This window comes from Balaenoptera musculus, chromosome 15 (assembly GCF_009873245.2).
Source record: "Balaenoptera musculus isolate JJ_BM4_2016_0621 chromosome 15, mBalMus1.pri.v3, whole genome shotgun sequence".
NCBI lineage: Eukaryota > Metazoa > Chordata > Mammalia > Artiodactyla > Balaenopteridae > Balaenoptera > Balaenoptera musculus.
Genome location: NC_045799.1, coordinates 83,892,412 through 83,907,099, shown reverse-complemented (window position 1 = coordinate 83,907,099; position 14,688 = coordinate 83,892,412).

The following is a 14,688-nucleotide window of genomic DNA, read 5'->3' as shown; positions in this document are numbered from 1 at the left end:
TCCTATACTATTTTGCTTTCTATGTAGGTGGTAATATTGCCTGCTTACTAAGAAATAAATTCCTTTCTTAAAACTTTCCTCTGAGCCTCCGTGTTTGTAACAACAGTAAGAAACAACACGTTTTGAGCCCTCACCACTAACGAGCCAAGAGCCATTCTAAAAGTTTCTACTCATTTGATTCTAATGACAAAGCTGGGAGGTAGCCATTGTGTTGAGGCAACAGAGGCACAATTTTATTGAGGTAGAAGTGACATACAGTGAATTGAACTCGTAAAGAAGTATACAATATCATAAGTTTGGGTGCATGTATATATCTGTAAAACCATCACATCAAGATAATGAACAGATCAGACTCCAAAAATTTCCTCATGCTCCTTTATAATCCCCCACTTCTCACTTCTCCCTGCCCCCCCCCACCCCCACCAATTCCCAGGCAATCACTCACTGCCTGATCTTTCTGTCGCTGTAGATGATTTTGCATTTTCTAGAATTTTTGAATTTTATCTAAACGGAATCATACGCCTTTTTGAATGGCATCTTGAAGGCAACATAATTATTTTGAGGTTCATCCATGTTATTGAGTGTATCAATATTGTATTCCTTTTTATTGTCAAGTTGTATTCCACTGCATGAGCAAACCATTCTTTGTTTATCCATCCACCTGTTACTGGACATTTCATCCACCTGTTTCAGTTCATTCATCTTATGTAAATACCTAGGAGTTGAAGAGCTGAGTCATATGGTAGATGTATATTTAACACTTTAAAAACTGCCAAACAGATCGTTTTACATTCCCACCAGTGATGTATGAGAGTTCAAGTAGTTCCACATGCTTGCCAGCATTGGCTATGGTTAGTTTATTTAGTTATAGCCATTTTCATAGGTGGGTAGTAGTATCCTATCATGGTTTAAATTTGTATTTTCCTAATGACTGATAATGCTGACCTTCCTTTCACGTGCCTAATTGCCATCAATATAGCTACTTTAGTGAATTGTCCAAATCTTTTGCCCATTAAAAAAAAAATGGGGTCCTTTGTTTTCTTATTATTGAAATTTTAGACTTTTTTTTAAAAGTTGAAATACGTAATTTAATTATTAGCAATAATCAGTAAATCTTTATATCCACTAATGGAATAAAATACAAATTACATAGTCAGCACAATTCAGTGCTTACAAGCTATGAGGAGAATGCAAAACAATAAAGAACAGCCGCTCAGTTAATCAAATATTTCCATTTTTATTAACTGGAGAACTATATGGCAATCATATAAATTGAAAAGAACTGTGTTTGATGGATAATACATTTAACCATACCAGATACTTTCTTCAGTGAAATATTTATTTTCATCCTGTTATCAGATTATTTTTATTGTTGGGAATTTTTAAAAATTGAAGTATAGTTAATTAACAATTTTATATATTTCTGGATACAACCCCTGTATCAGATATGTGACTTGTAAATATTTTCTCCCAGTTTTATCATTCTCTTAACAATGTCTTTCAAAGTTCTTGATTTTAATAAAGTCCAATATATCATTTATTTTCTTTTATGGATCTTGTATCTAAAAAAACTTTGTCTAACATTTCTAAATGTTCAGAAAATTTTCTCCTATGTTTTATCAGAAGCTTCACGGTTTTAGGTTTTACATTAGGTCTCTGATCTAATTTGAGCTGATTTTGGTAGCTTGAGAGAGGGGTGGATAAAAATACAGTTTAATCCAGTGTTCCAATAGGAATTGAGAAGAAGAAAATAGAATGATGGAAAGGCAATATTATAAGGTACGGTCTAAGAACTTTCCAGATTTATGAAATATGTTCATACATCAATTCAGAAAATAAAATAGGTTCTGTGCCAGACAAAATTTTAAAATACACACCTTCCCATTAGACTGCTGTCTTCTTTTATTAATAGGAGTTTTCTGAGTATTTTAGACATTGCAAATATTTCCCCCCTCTGATATCTGTTTATTGAGTTTATCTCTGGAGTCCTTCATAGTACAAATTTACAAACCTTGAAGTAATCAAATTCATCAATTTTTTGCCTCATGGCTATGGTATTGGAGTTTTGTTCAGTCCTTTCCTACCCTGAGGTCACTAAGATATCACCTACATTTTGTTCTGATAGTATTATGATTTTACTTTTACATTCAGTTCTTTAATGTATCTGGCATCCACTTCTCTATACAAGGTTAAATAGCGATCCAATATTATCAGCCAGTTGCCCTAACATCATCTGCCCAACGGTCTGTGCTTTCCTCCTATTGGTAGGGTAAGTTACTCCCTTTACGCTTCTTCTTCCACAGAAATTTATCAAGGCCTTCAAAAAGCTCAACTGAAAATTTTATTGAAATTGCATTGAATTTGGGGAGAATTGACATCATTCCTTCCAAATCATTCCTTCCAAGCGCATGGAATACCATTTAATAGGATTGCATTAGGATTGCTGGGTTGCAATTACAAATGCAATTGCAGAGAAACACTGCTGATATTTGCAGGTTGATCTTGTATGAACACTTCTATAAGTTCTAGTATTTTAGCAATGGATTCTTACATTTTTCTAGATCATGTTATCCGAGAAGAATGACATTTTTATTTCTTCCACTTAAATTCTTACACCACCTCTGCCCTTGCATGGAAACTCCAGCACTATGTTAAACAGTAGCAGGATGGTGGATACACTTGTTTCCAGTTCTAAATGAAATCCATCTAATGTTTTCCCAACAAGTGTAAAGTTTGTATAGGTTTTTGTTATATACCCCATACAAGGCTAAGAAAGTTTCCCTCTATTTCTAATTTGTTGAACTTGATCTAATGTTCTTTTTGTTGTAATATATGAAGTTGATGACTAATATATACAGTTTAAATAGTTATATATAACTGTAAAATATAATTAGTATATATTATTCATAGTAACATGTATAATATATAGGCACACCATGTGTGTGTGTATGTATACATATATTATGTATGGTGAGATATACAATTTTATATAGTTATATATACACAGAACTTGACTAATATGTGCAGTTTAACAACATTCAAAAATATTGTTTTAGAGACATAACTATGTAGTATAACTCTAAAAACAAACACAGGAATGATGAACAGCAAATTAATGATAATAATCACTTCCATAGAGAAAAGGAAGAGAATGAAACTAGAGAGGGAAAGGTAGATGAGTTCTTCTGCACCTGTAATGTTTTTTTCTAACAAAATAAAAATGCTGATGCAATATAGGAAAACATTAAGTCTGGATATAGACGAAAGATTCACGGTTATTCATTATAGTATATTCTCTACGCCAGTGATTTTTACATTTTTAGTTAAAACAATTGCATTCTGTTTTACCCATCAGGTTGCTAAAGATCAAGAGGTTTGTTAATACGTACTGTTGGCAATGGTGTGGGAAAACAGGAGCGAGTGTGCTGCTGATGAGAGTGTACACTGTTATAGTTACTTGGGCAAAACTCAGCACGAATGTACCCTCTGACACAGCAATCCCACCCCTAGGAATTTATCCTACCAACCACATTAACAAGTGTGGGCAGAGGACATACATGCCTTCCAGCATCGGTTGTGGTAGCAAAAGACAGGAAGCATCCAAGGTGTCCATTAAAGGGGATCTGAGTGAAAAACAAACAAACAAACAAACAAACATTCATACAATGCAACTATGTAGCATTAAAATGAAGAGGTAAATCTCATTGTGCTAATATGGAACTAGCTTCAGGAAATATGGTTAAGAGGATACAAGCACTGTGTTTAGTAACGCACCATTCGTTTAAAAAGAAGGGAGGGATATATATGTATTTGAATATGAACATAGTTTCTCTGATTCACACGAGAGGTTAATAACAGCAGGTGCCTTTCAGGAAGGGAATGGTGAGCAGGTGGGGCTCTGGAATAGCTATGAGAAAAAGAATAACATTTTTTGCCACTCCTAACTAAAGCCTTTTAACATGTTTGAATTTTTATGATATGCATGTATTAATTTTTCAAAAATATAAAAACATTTGTATTAATGGTCTTTTAATGTCCATGCCATCCTTTTATCCTGCCTTTATTAGTAGCAATTTCTAAAAAGGTAGTCTGTCTTTGCTTCCTTTGGGCTGGGGAGGTTATGGGGCTTTGAAGATTAAGATGGTCTGAGAGGCTCCCCAACTCAGTAAAGAATTGTCACTAGCTGGAGACCATCCCAAACCAGGTGTCTCTAGGTCTACATGTCACCCATTCAATGATTCATTCATTCAGGCATGTTTATTGTACAGATTGTTTTTACTAAAAGGCACTGCGCTGGTCAGTGGGGAGAGATCCAAACAAACTCTGTCCTTGCCTTGTTGGATCACATGATCCTTCTCATGAAGGAGACAGTCATTAAACCAGTAACACAGATAATAATGTAACTTGTGATAAGAACTGTGAAAGATAGAGCCCATGCAGTGCTATAAGAGTGTAGAACAGGGACATCTAACATAGATTAGGGGAGCAGAGAAGACCTGTCCAAGGAACAGATGTTTAAACAGAAACCTGAAGGATGCTTTGCCATTTAGGACCCTTTCTGCTGCAAGTACAGAAATCCAACTCAAATGAGCTTATATCAAAAAAGGAAAACTGTTGTCTTTAAGTAACTAAAAGTCCAGGATGAGTCTTGCTAGCTTCAGACACAGTCAGACCTTTGGGCCCAAACAGTCACATCAGGGTTGTGTCTGTTTCTGTCACTTGGCCATGTTTGCCACTTTCCCTTGTGTTATAGGCTGAATTGTGTCTCCCCCAAAAGATATGTCAAAGTCTTAACATCTTGTATCTCAGAATGTGACCTTACTTGGAAATAAGGTCTTTGCAGGTATAATTAGTTAAGATAAGGTCATAGTGGAGTAGGGTGTGTCTTTAGTCCAGTGTAACTGGTGTCCTTATAAGAAGAGGAGACACACAAGGAGAAAGATGCCAAGTGAAGATAGCCACATGACCACGAAGCAGAGTTTTCAGTGATGCATCTGTAAAGCAAGGAACATCAAGAATTGACAACACACACTAGAAGCTAGAAGAGACAAGGAAGAATTCTCCACGACAGGTTTCAGAAGGAGCATGGCCCTGTCCACACCTTGATTTTGGACTTCTAACCTTTGAACTGTGTGACAAAAAATTTCTGTTGTTTTAAGCCACCCGGTGTGTGGTGCTTTGTTACACAGCTCTAGCTAACTAATACACTTTGCCTTTGTTCTCGGGAGGCTCTCTGTAAAGCCAAAGTCAGCCATGGAATCTGCATGCTTTTCTCATTCTTCGTCCCCACAATCTTAAGTAAGGGGCAGCCTATCCTCACAGTGTTCCCTTTGCCCCAGTAGATTTTGTTATCAGTTCTCATGGGACTGCTTGAGTCTACAAGGATTTGTTTATGGTCATAGTTAAATGAGATTTGAACCTAAGAAGCAATGTTGGGAAGACAAAGCGCCATTTGGAAGTCAAGTTCCAGGTCTGTATACCCAGATCAAATGGCTTCCTATCTTGGAGAAATAATTCAAGTCACACAAGTTGACAAGCAACAGGGAAGCCTTCCTGTCCCAGAAAATGCTTAAACCCTCTGGTCTAAATGATGGGCTCCAGCCCTTGCCAAGGACAAGGTCCTGCCTGGTCAGAACTAGGGTGGGAAAAATCAAATCTTTACTTCCCTTAGTTGTAAACCTGTTAGTTCACCGGGCATTTCATCCAAAATGTGTACCATTTTCTTCCTTGTTACACTGACATCAAGGCAGATGTAGGTCTTAGGTGATAATTTTCTCCTTCAGATCACTGGGATGCAATTTAGTCCCATGGAGAAAAGTGTCAAAAGAATGTTGACTAATTTGTGACCCTGGGCAAATTTTCCTCATCCATTTTGGTTTGTGGATGGGAAATTCTTATGCCTACACCCTGTTTATCAGTGCCCACACCCACTAGGATGGCTATAATTGTTTAAAAAAGGAAAATAATGAGTGTTGGTGAGTATGTGGAGAAATTGGAACCCGCATACATTGCTGGTGGGAATGTAAAATGGTGCAGCTGTGTTGGAATATAGTTTGGTGATTCTTCAACAAATTAAATGGAATTACCGTATGACCCAGCAATTCCACTCCTAGACTTATACCCAAAAGATCCGAAACGGGGACTCAAACAAATACCTGTACATGAATGTCCACAGCTGCACCATTCACAACAGTCAAAAGGTGGAAACAGTCCGTATCAATGGATGAATGGGTAACTAAAGTGTGGTCTACACACACAATGGAATATCACTCAGCCTCAAAAAGGGAGAAGGTACTGATACATGCTACAGTGTGGATGAGCTTTGCGAACACTGTGCAAAGTGACATGACTAAGTGACTGTGGTCACATATTGTATGGTTCCATTTATACGAATTATCCAGAATAGGCTAATGTACTGAGAGAGAGCAGATTCGTGGTTGCCAGGGGTTGGGAGGGGGAATCGGGAGTGACAGCTTAATGGGTGTGGGGTTTCCTTTCCAGGTGATGAAGATGTTTTGGAACTAGATAGAGGTAGTGGAGACACAACATTGTGAATATAGTGAATGCCACTGAACTGTACACTTCAAAATGGTTAATGTTATGTAAATTTCATCTCAATTTTAAAAAAGAAGAAAAAAAGAAAGAAACTGCGTGTGATTCTACTGCAAGGGTCCAGAACATTAGGAAGGTGTCTGGATGAAGTAGTTAATATTGTCCTGTGGGAGAAGAATAGATGTGTTCTGACCTCTCTAAGGTTCCTTAGTTCTCCTATGACACCTCCCAGAAGAGACAGTCCAAGTTTCTCAGATACACAAACAGATCCAGAACCTTCTGTGGATGGAAATTGCAGTGTTTGCAGGTCTTAGGCATGGAGCTTCATCCATGGTCTGGGCAGGGCTGACACATTTCAACATTGGGGACCAGATAGCCTCACCCCACAAATTCTGGGGTCCACAAGTGGCCTCCTGTGGGGTTCCACATTGATGGCAGGGGGTAAGGATATGGTAAGTGGGCACACATACCCATTCTCATTCTGTCTAGTGTGTCTTCCTGTACTACTGAAACTGGAAAGCTAAATATTGCATTTCCCAGACTCCCTTGCTGCTAGGGTTCTCGATTCAAATTAGACTTGGCCAGTTAGATGTGCTTGTGTGTGACTTGGCAAGTGGAGGAAAGGAGAGTGTATCTTCCTGTTGCTTCGAGCACTGTGCTGGCAAGCACACTCAAGGTGGGAGCAATACCCTGGTTCCTCCCTGATCCAATTTGTGCCCAAAGAGAGTTCACTTAATGGCCCTGAGATGCCCCATGTTGTCTGTTCCCAGACAAAGTTCGTTTTTACATGCTGACCTGCCTTTCACCGCAGCTCTGCTCTTCCATAACCAACCATTCAGTCATGTTTTCTACTCTATCAGTTTCCCCCTGTTTCACAGAGACCTACTTCCTGAAGCTGCCCATCCTCTTGCTCAAATTGGACTGATGTATAGCTGTTGGTCTGGGCAGCTATTTCTCCCAGACTAGCTCCACTGTTTCCTACATTCCAAATTTTTCTCTTTCTTGGTTGATTCTTTCCATTTCTTTTTTTTTTTTTTTTTTTTTTGATTCTTTCCATTTCTGACATGCTTCCTAACACGGATTTAATGGAAGGTAAAATTTCTGAATTCTTGCATATCTAAAAATATCATTATTTGTCCTCATAACTAGAATAGCTTGGCTGGATGTAGAATTCCAGACGAGGGGCTTCCCTGGTGGCGCAGTGGTTGAGAATCTGCCTGCTAATTCAGGGGACACGGGTTCGCGCCCTGGTCTGGGAAGATCCCACATGCCATGGAGCAACTAGGCCCGTGAGCCACAACTACTGAGCCTGCGCGTCTGGAGCCTGTGCTCCACAACAAGAGAGGCCACGATAGTGAGAGGCCCGCGCACCGCGATGAAGAGTGGCCCCCACTTGCCGCAACCAGAGAAAGCCCTAGCACAGAAACAAAGACCCAACATAGCAATCAATCAATCAATCAATCAAAAAAAAAAAAAAGAATTCCAGACGGAAAATTATTTTCTCCTTAGGAAAAAAACTCCACCTAGTAGCACTGAGCACCCCAGCACCCAAATTGTGGTCCCTATATATCATTTCCCTCTAAAGGAATCAGGGCTTTTGGAGAATTGGCTGATTACAGGTTTGGGGTAGGAAATTGTCAAGGTAAGCCTGGGACATCTTGTCATACCAGGAAGTAAGGAAGCTATCAAAGATCATTAGTGTTGAGTAAAAAGACATAGGAGCCACCTTCAAGAGGCTCCAATTAGCTATAGATGGAACAATTTGAACATTAATAAGAATAGTAACTGCAATGGGTTAAAATGATCTTCAAAAAATCAACTCTTTGAAACCTGTGGAGGATGCTAGAGAACCAAGTTTTGAAAACTGATAAAGAAAAAGTATCAACTCAGAAACAGAGTAGAACAGTGGTTGCCAGAGCTGGGGGTGGGGGAAATGGGGAGGTGTTAGTCAAAGGGTAAAAACTTCCAGTTATAAGTTCTGGGAATCTAATGTACAGCATGGCGAGTACAGTTAACAACAGTGTATTGTAGACTTGAAAGTTGCTAAGAGAGTAGATCTTAAGTGTTCTCATCACAAAAAATAACAGTGGTAATTATGTGAGGTGGCTCATCTGTTAACTAACCTTATTATGGTAATAATTTTGAAATATGTATGTATATTAAATCATCACACTGTACACCTTAAACTTACACAATGTTATATGTCAATTATATCTCAATAGAGCTGGGAAAAAAATAAAACGCATTAACTTATTTTAAAAAGAAGAAAAAGGGCTTCCCTGGTGGCGCAGTGGTTGGGGGTCTGCCTGCCGATGCAGGGGACGCGGGTTCGAGCCCTGGTCTGGGAGGATCCCGCGTGCCGCGGAGCGACTGGTCCCGTGAGCCGCAATTGCTGGGCCTGTGCTCCGCAGCAGGAGAGGCCGGGATAGTGAGGGACCCGCGCGCCGCGGTGGAGAGTGGCCCCCACTTGCCGCAACTACAGAAAGCCCTCGCACAGAAACAAAGACCCAATACAGACATAAATAAATAAATAAATAAATAATAATTAAGGGAAAAAAAAAAGAAGAAAAAGACTCAAACATTTTTTTCCTGTCTTTCCTACACAAACTGTACCTCAAGGTACGAAATAGTTGATGAGGAAAAGCTTCTATTTTGGGAAGTAAGCAGCTAATACATGAGAAAGAAGTGATAGACTACAGTCATTTTGTAACCCCTAGTGAATTATCATATTTGTGCAATAATCATCAATAGTGTTAATGCCACAACAGGAGAGACATCCAGACACGTATGTGTCTCCTGATGGAAGTACACACCACCATCAATGAAGCATTCTTGTGGGGGGGGGGACATGAATTTGATTAATTTTCAAAAACGCAGGGTAAAATGTTAATAACACGACACATCCACACTCAGCAAAGTCCAGACTGTGGGAACCTCTATAGGACAAAGGACCTAGTCTCCCCAACAAATAAATTCCAGGGGGAAAAAGTAAGATTTGGGGACCCTAAAGATTAAGAGAGACATAAGAGATAAATCAACAAATTGCAATGTAAGGACCTTATCTGGATCCTGATTCAAACAAACTGTTAAAACACACATACATTTATGAGACAATGAGCAACATCTGAACACTGAATACTCGATGGTATTGAACAATTTTTGTCAGTAAGTTTAGGCATTAAAATGGTATTGTGGTTTGTGTTTCTTTAAGAATCCTTACCTTTTAGAGATACACACTCAAATAATTACAGATGAAATGATAAGATGTCTGGAATTTGCCTCCAAAAAATCAAGGCACTGGAAGACAGGGAGGTCAGCAGGAGTGTAGGTGAAGCAAACTTGGCCATAAGTCGTCAATTCTTGAAGGTAGGAGATGGACACAATGCATTTGGTAGACTATTCTTTCAAGTTTTGTATATATTTGAAATTTTCCAGAGTAAATCTCAAAGTACAAAGAAGAGTAATTTCCCTAAGAAGGTTGCAGGCTTTGCTCCAGTTATGCTAATGAGGAATCTGATGTCAGTTGTATCTCTGTTCTTCTGCAGGTGACTGATTTTTCCTCTCTAGAAGCTTTTAAAATCTTCTCTATATCTGTTGTCCTGGATTTTCATGAGATTACATCTATTAATGGAATTCCATTCATTCTGCGCAGCACTTGGTGGACCTTTTCATTCTGAAGACCTGGGTCCATGACCTCTAGGAAATTATCATCTGTTATTTCTGTTAATTTCTTCAATCACGATTTTCTTTTTTCTTTCCTTCTGGAAAAGTTCGGTGTGGAAACTCTTGAATTCATCCTTTGTGTCATTATTTCTGCCTCTTTCTTCTGCTCTATATTCTGAGAGATAAACTTTAACTTCTAATTTTTCTTTTGTTTTTCTTTTGGGCAATTATTTTTAATTGCCAGGTTTTTTTCTTGTACCCTGATGTTCCTTTTTCCTAACATCCAGTTCTTATTTCATACAGGCAATGTCTTCATGAATCTCTGATATAATATTGGGGGGGGGGGCTTAAACAACAGAAATTAATTTTCTCCCAGTTCTGGATCCTAGAATTCCCAGATCAAGGTCCAGCAGGGTTGGTTTCTGATGAGAGCTGTATTAGTCAGTGTTCTCCAGAGAAACAGAATCAACAGGATCTACATATGGGAAGAGATCCTTATAAGGATTTGGCTCACATAATTATGGAGGCTGAGAAACCCCAAGATATGCAGTTGACATGCTGGAGACCCAGGAGAGCTGATGCTATAGTTCCAGTCTGAGTCCAAAGGCAGAACACCAATGTCCCAGTTCAAAGGGGGAATTCTCCCTTACTCAGCCTTATTGTTCTATTCAGGCTGTGTTGAGTGACACAGCCAACATTTGAACTATTGATTCAGACATTAATCTCATCCAGAAACACTCTCTCCGACCAGCCCAGAATAATGTTTGACCGTATATTTGGGCACCCCATGGCTCAGTCAAGTTGACAAGTAAAATTAATTATAAGAGTGGTGCTTCTGGCTTGTAAAGGGCCACCTTCTTGCTGTGCCTTCACATGGCACAGAGGGGAGAGAGATAGAGACAGAGAGAGAGAGTCAGAGAGAGAAAGACTCTTTGGTGTCTCTTCTTACAAGGACAATAATCTTATTGGACCAGGGCCCCACCCTTATGACCTCATTTAACTTTAATTGCTTCCTTTCTCCAAATACAGCCACACTGGGGAGTTAGGACTTCAACATATGGATTTGGGGAGGACACATACATTCAATCCATAATGCTGCCTGACAAGTTATCACAATTTTGCAGCTTAAAACTTACCCATTTATTATCTCAAAGTTCTTTAAGTAAGAAGTATAGGTAGGCTCTGCTGGATTCTCTGCTCAGGGCTTCACAATGCCAAAGTCAAGGTGTTGTCCAGGCTGGGCTGTCACCTGGAGGCTCCTGGGAAGAATATGTTTCTGAGCTCATGCAGGCTGCTGACTGAATTCAGATCCCTGCGGGTGTAGGACTGGAGCGTCACTTTCTTTCTGACTGTGGCACAAGAGCTTTCCTCAGCTCCTGGAGAAAAATTCCTGGGCATGTGGCCCCCTCTGTATTCAAGCCAGCATGCACTGTTGAGCTTCAAATCTCTTTCTTCCTTTTCTGCTGCCAGCCAGAGAAAACTCATTGCTTTTAAAGGTCTCGTGTGTTTAGGTCAAGCCCACCCAGTGTTGCAATACAAGGAAATGTCATTACTAGAATGATATCTCTTCCCATTCATAGGTCCCCCCAACCTCAAAAGGGAGCAACCATACAAGGGTGAAGGTCACTGGGGGTCATTCTTAGAATTCTGCCTTCCACACTCTCACAGAATTAATCCTACCAGTGGATGACAGAATTGGCCCACACCCATGAAATTCCATCCTGCTTGTGATCTTCCTGAAGATACTAATTTATAAATCTTTAAAGTCCTCTTGTTTCCTGAATTTTCTCTGTTTCTTCCCACACCATTTTTTTCCTGTTTATTTTGGTGGTTTGCTTTCATCTAGCAGGATTCCTTCAAATGTCTGGTGGTCCTTGGCTGGCTCTTCTTGGTTGAGTAATAGATCTGCAGGACTATCTCTCTGCATATCTGAGGATTCCTGGAGATACACATATGTTTCACATGTGGCAAGTTTCCCTTTAGGAAGAGCAGGGGGCAGGGGGCAGCCACTCTGCTGAGGGTCTCCTAAAAATCCAAATGAAGATGGCTTTATTCTAGGGGGCTAACACCCATATGAGGAATGATAGATGTGGCCATTAAAAAATTGACCATGAAATTCTCTGACATTCCTACTACTGAGAATTGGGGTTCTACATCCCTTCCCTTGAAATAGCTTTGACCAATGGAATATGGTAGAAGTGACACAATGTGACTTCTCAGGTGAGGTCCCAAAAGGCCATGCAGCTTCTGCTTTGTGTGTGGAACACGTTGGGATCACTGGTATCCAATCACCCCGAGACTACCAAGCCACACAGGGAGGCCCACCTGGGGGCATGCTAGCCCAAGTCCAGGTATACGATTCCAGCTGCCAAGTCTCCCCCAGCTGAGGTCTCGGACATCACGGAGCAGAGAAAAGCCAGCCCCACTGTGCCCGTCTGAACTCCTGACCCACAGAATCCATGCATATCATCAAATGGTGCTTGGGTTAAACCACTAGGTTTGGGGGTTGTTTTTGACACAGACGCAGTCAACAAAACAACAGACAGGACAGAGCTTCTGACTCCACGACCACCCACGCATCTGCAGCAGGTGCATTCTGGTTGCACAGCGCCCTGTGACCCTCACACATGTAGAAAACTGGTCTCTGCACAGCCACCTGAGGGCACCTTCACAAGGGCACATAAGCCCCTGGGATCACACACCACGCTGGCCAGGCTAGATGTCCTGGTCAGGGCCCCATGCCTCCCTGAGAGCTTGAACCTTCCAAATGCAGAAAGTCAGGAAGGTGGGCATCCAATAACTGTGTAACCTCCACTGTCATTTTGAAAGCTCCCAGACTCCCCTATACTGGTCAGGCCTCAACCTGCTGCAGGCAATGGAAACCCAACTCCAACCAGGTTTAGAGCAAAACGTTATCCCTGTAGGGCTTGGGCAATGGCTCTATCCAAGGACAGGAGGAATAGCATCAGCCTTCTCTCTCTGTAAATCCAAGACAGGCTTTCTCCACATGACAAACGCAGCACCTGTTGGCAACGCAAAGCACATCCCACCAACCCAGTGACCCTCCAGAAAGAGAATTTCTTCTCCCCTTCACATTGAAGGGACCAATCTAACTGCTTGGTTAGGTCCTATGCTCTCCCCTGGGCCATCATCAGGGGGTCAGCACACCCAATGTGGGTGGGATAGGTTGACCCCAAGAAAGACTTGTTCCATTAAAGGAGTCCACTCTTCTGCCCATCAACTCCAATTCCCGAAAGAGTCAGGCACACACCAGAGAACCACACTGCCTGGACTTGAATCATGGCAAATCTTGGGCAGGAGACTTCTGTGTCTCAATTTCCTCATCTGCAAAATGGGACTAACAATAATAGATTTGTTGTATTAAATTGAATTAATTCACATAAAGCGCTCAGAACAGAGCCTAAGATACAGATGCTGTAGACGTGTGAGCGGCTATTATTACCAGCCCTGGCATCTCCCCCTCTCTGAGAAGCGACAGGAAGGGGAAGAGGACAGAAGGGAGACGAGGCAGCCAGCCCACATACCCAGTCCCTGGAGATAAGGGTTCTGGGCATCCAGAAAGGTACACTGTCCTAGCTCCCCACCCCCCCCCCGCACCCCTGCCCAGGTCACCAAGGTCCACCCTAGTCCCTTCATGGCCTTAGATGCAGCAGCTCAGACAGAGGTTCATCTGAACAGAAGTCTTGCAGGGTCCCAGCCTAGCCTCTTGTCTTCGCTTTCCTGGACACTGGGAAAGCACCCCCCGCCCCCATAGCTGGGGGAGGTTCTCACTCAGAAGGGGGCTGGAGTGCAGGGGAATTCAAACTGTGGTTTCCACACTGCAGGTCATGACTCATCATGGGTTGAGTTTTTTTTTTTTTTTTTAATGAAATAGATTAAATATGGTGGGATAAAAAATGCAGTAAGGGTTAAGTACTGGTTCATGAAAGCGTGTGTGTGTGTGTGTGGTGTGTGTGTGTGTGTGTGTGTTTGCATGCGCACATGCACTAGGTCACAACTATGTAAAATGGATTTCTCACTGTGGATTACAAGCCAGTTTTCAAAGCACTGAGTTGGGGGATTAGAATGTTTTAATGGGCTTGAGGACGGAGGCCACTGAACATGCCCACAGTAGGGTGCTCTGCTCAGGGATTCTGCTGAAAGAATGAACAGAAAGAAAGGGGGACCTCCTATTGGCTCCTTGGAACCGTGGGAGAGGCTGCAGCAGAAAACACAGGTCACACACAAACAGTGAAGGAGCTGTAATCTGAGAGAGGCCAACTTGGTCTGGGTGGGGATACTTTCTATCCACAGCCACAGAAATATCTTAGCAAAGGCCACGGGTTTTAAAAAAATAACCTATTTATATGTCAAAAATAAATAGAGGGACTTCCCTGGCGGCCCAGTGGTTGGGACTCCGAGCTTCCACTGCAAGGGCACGGGTTAGATCCCTGGTCAGGGAACTGGGATCCA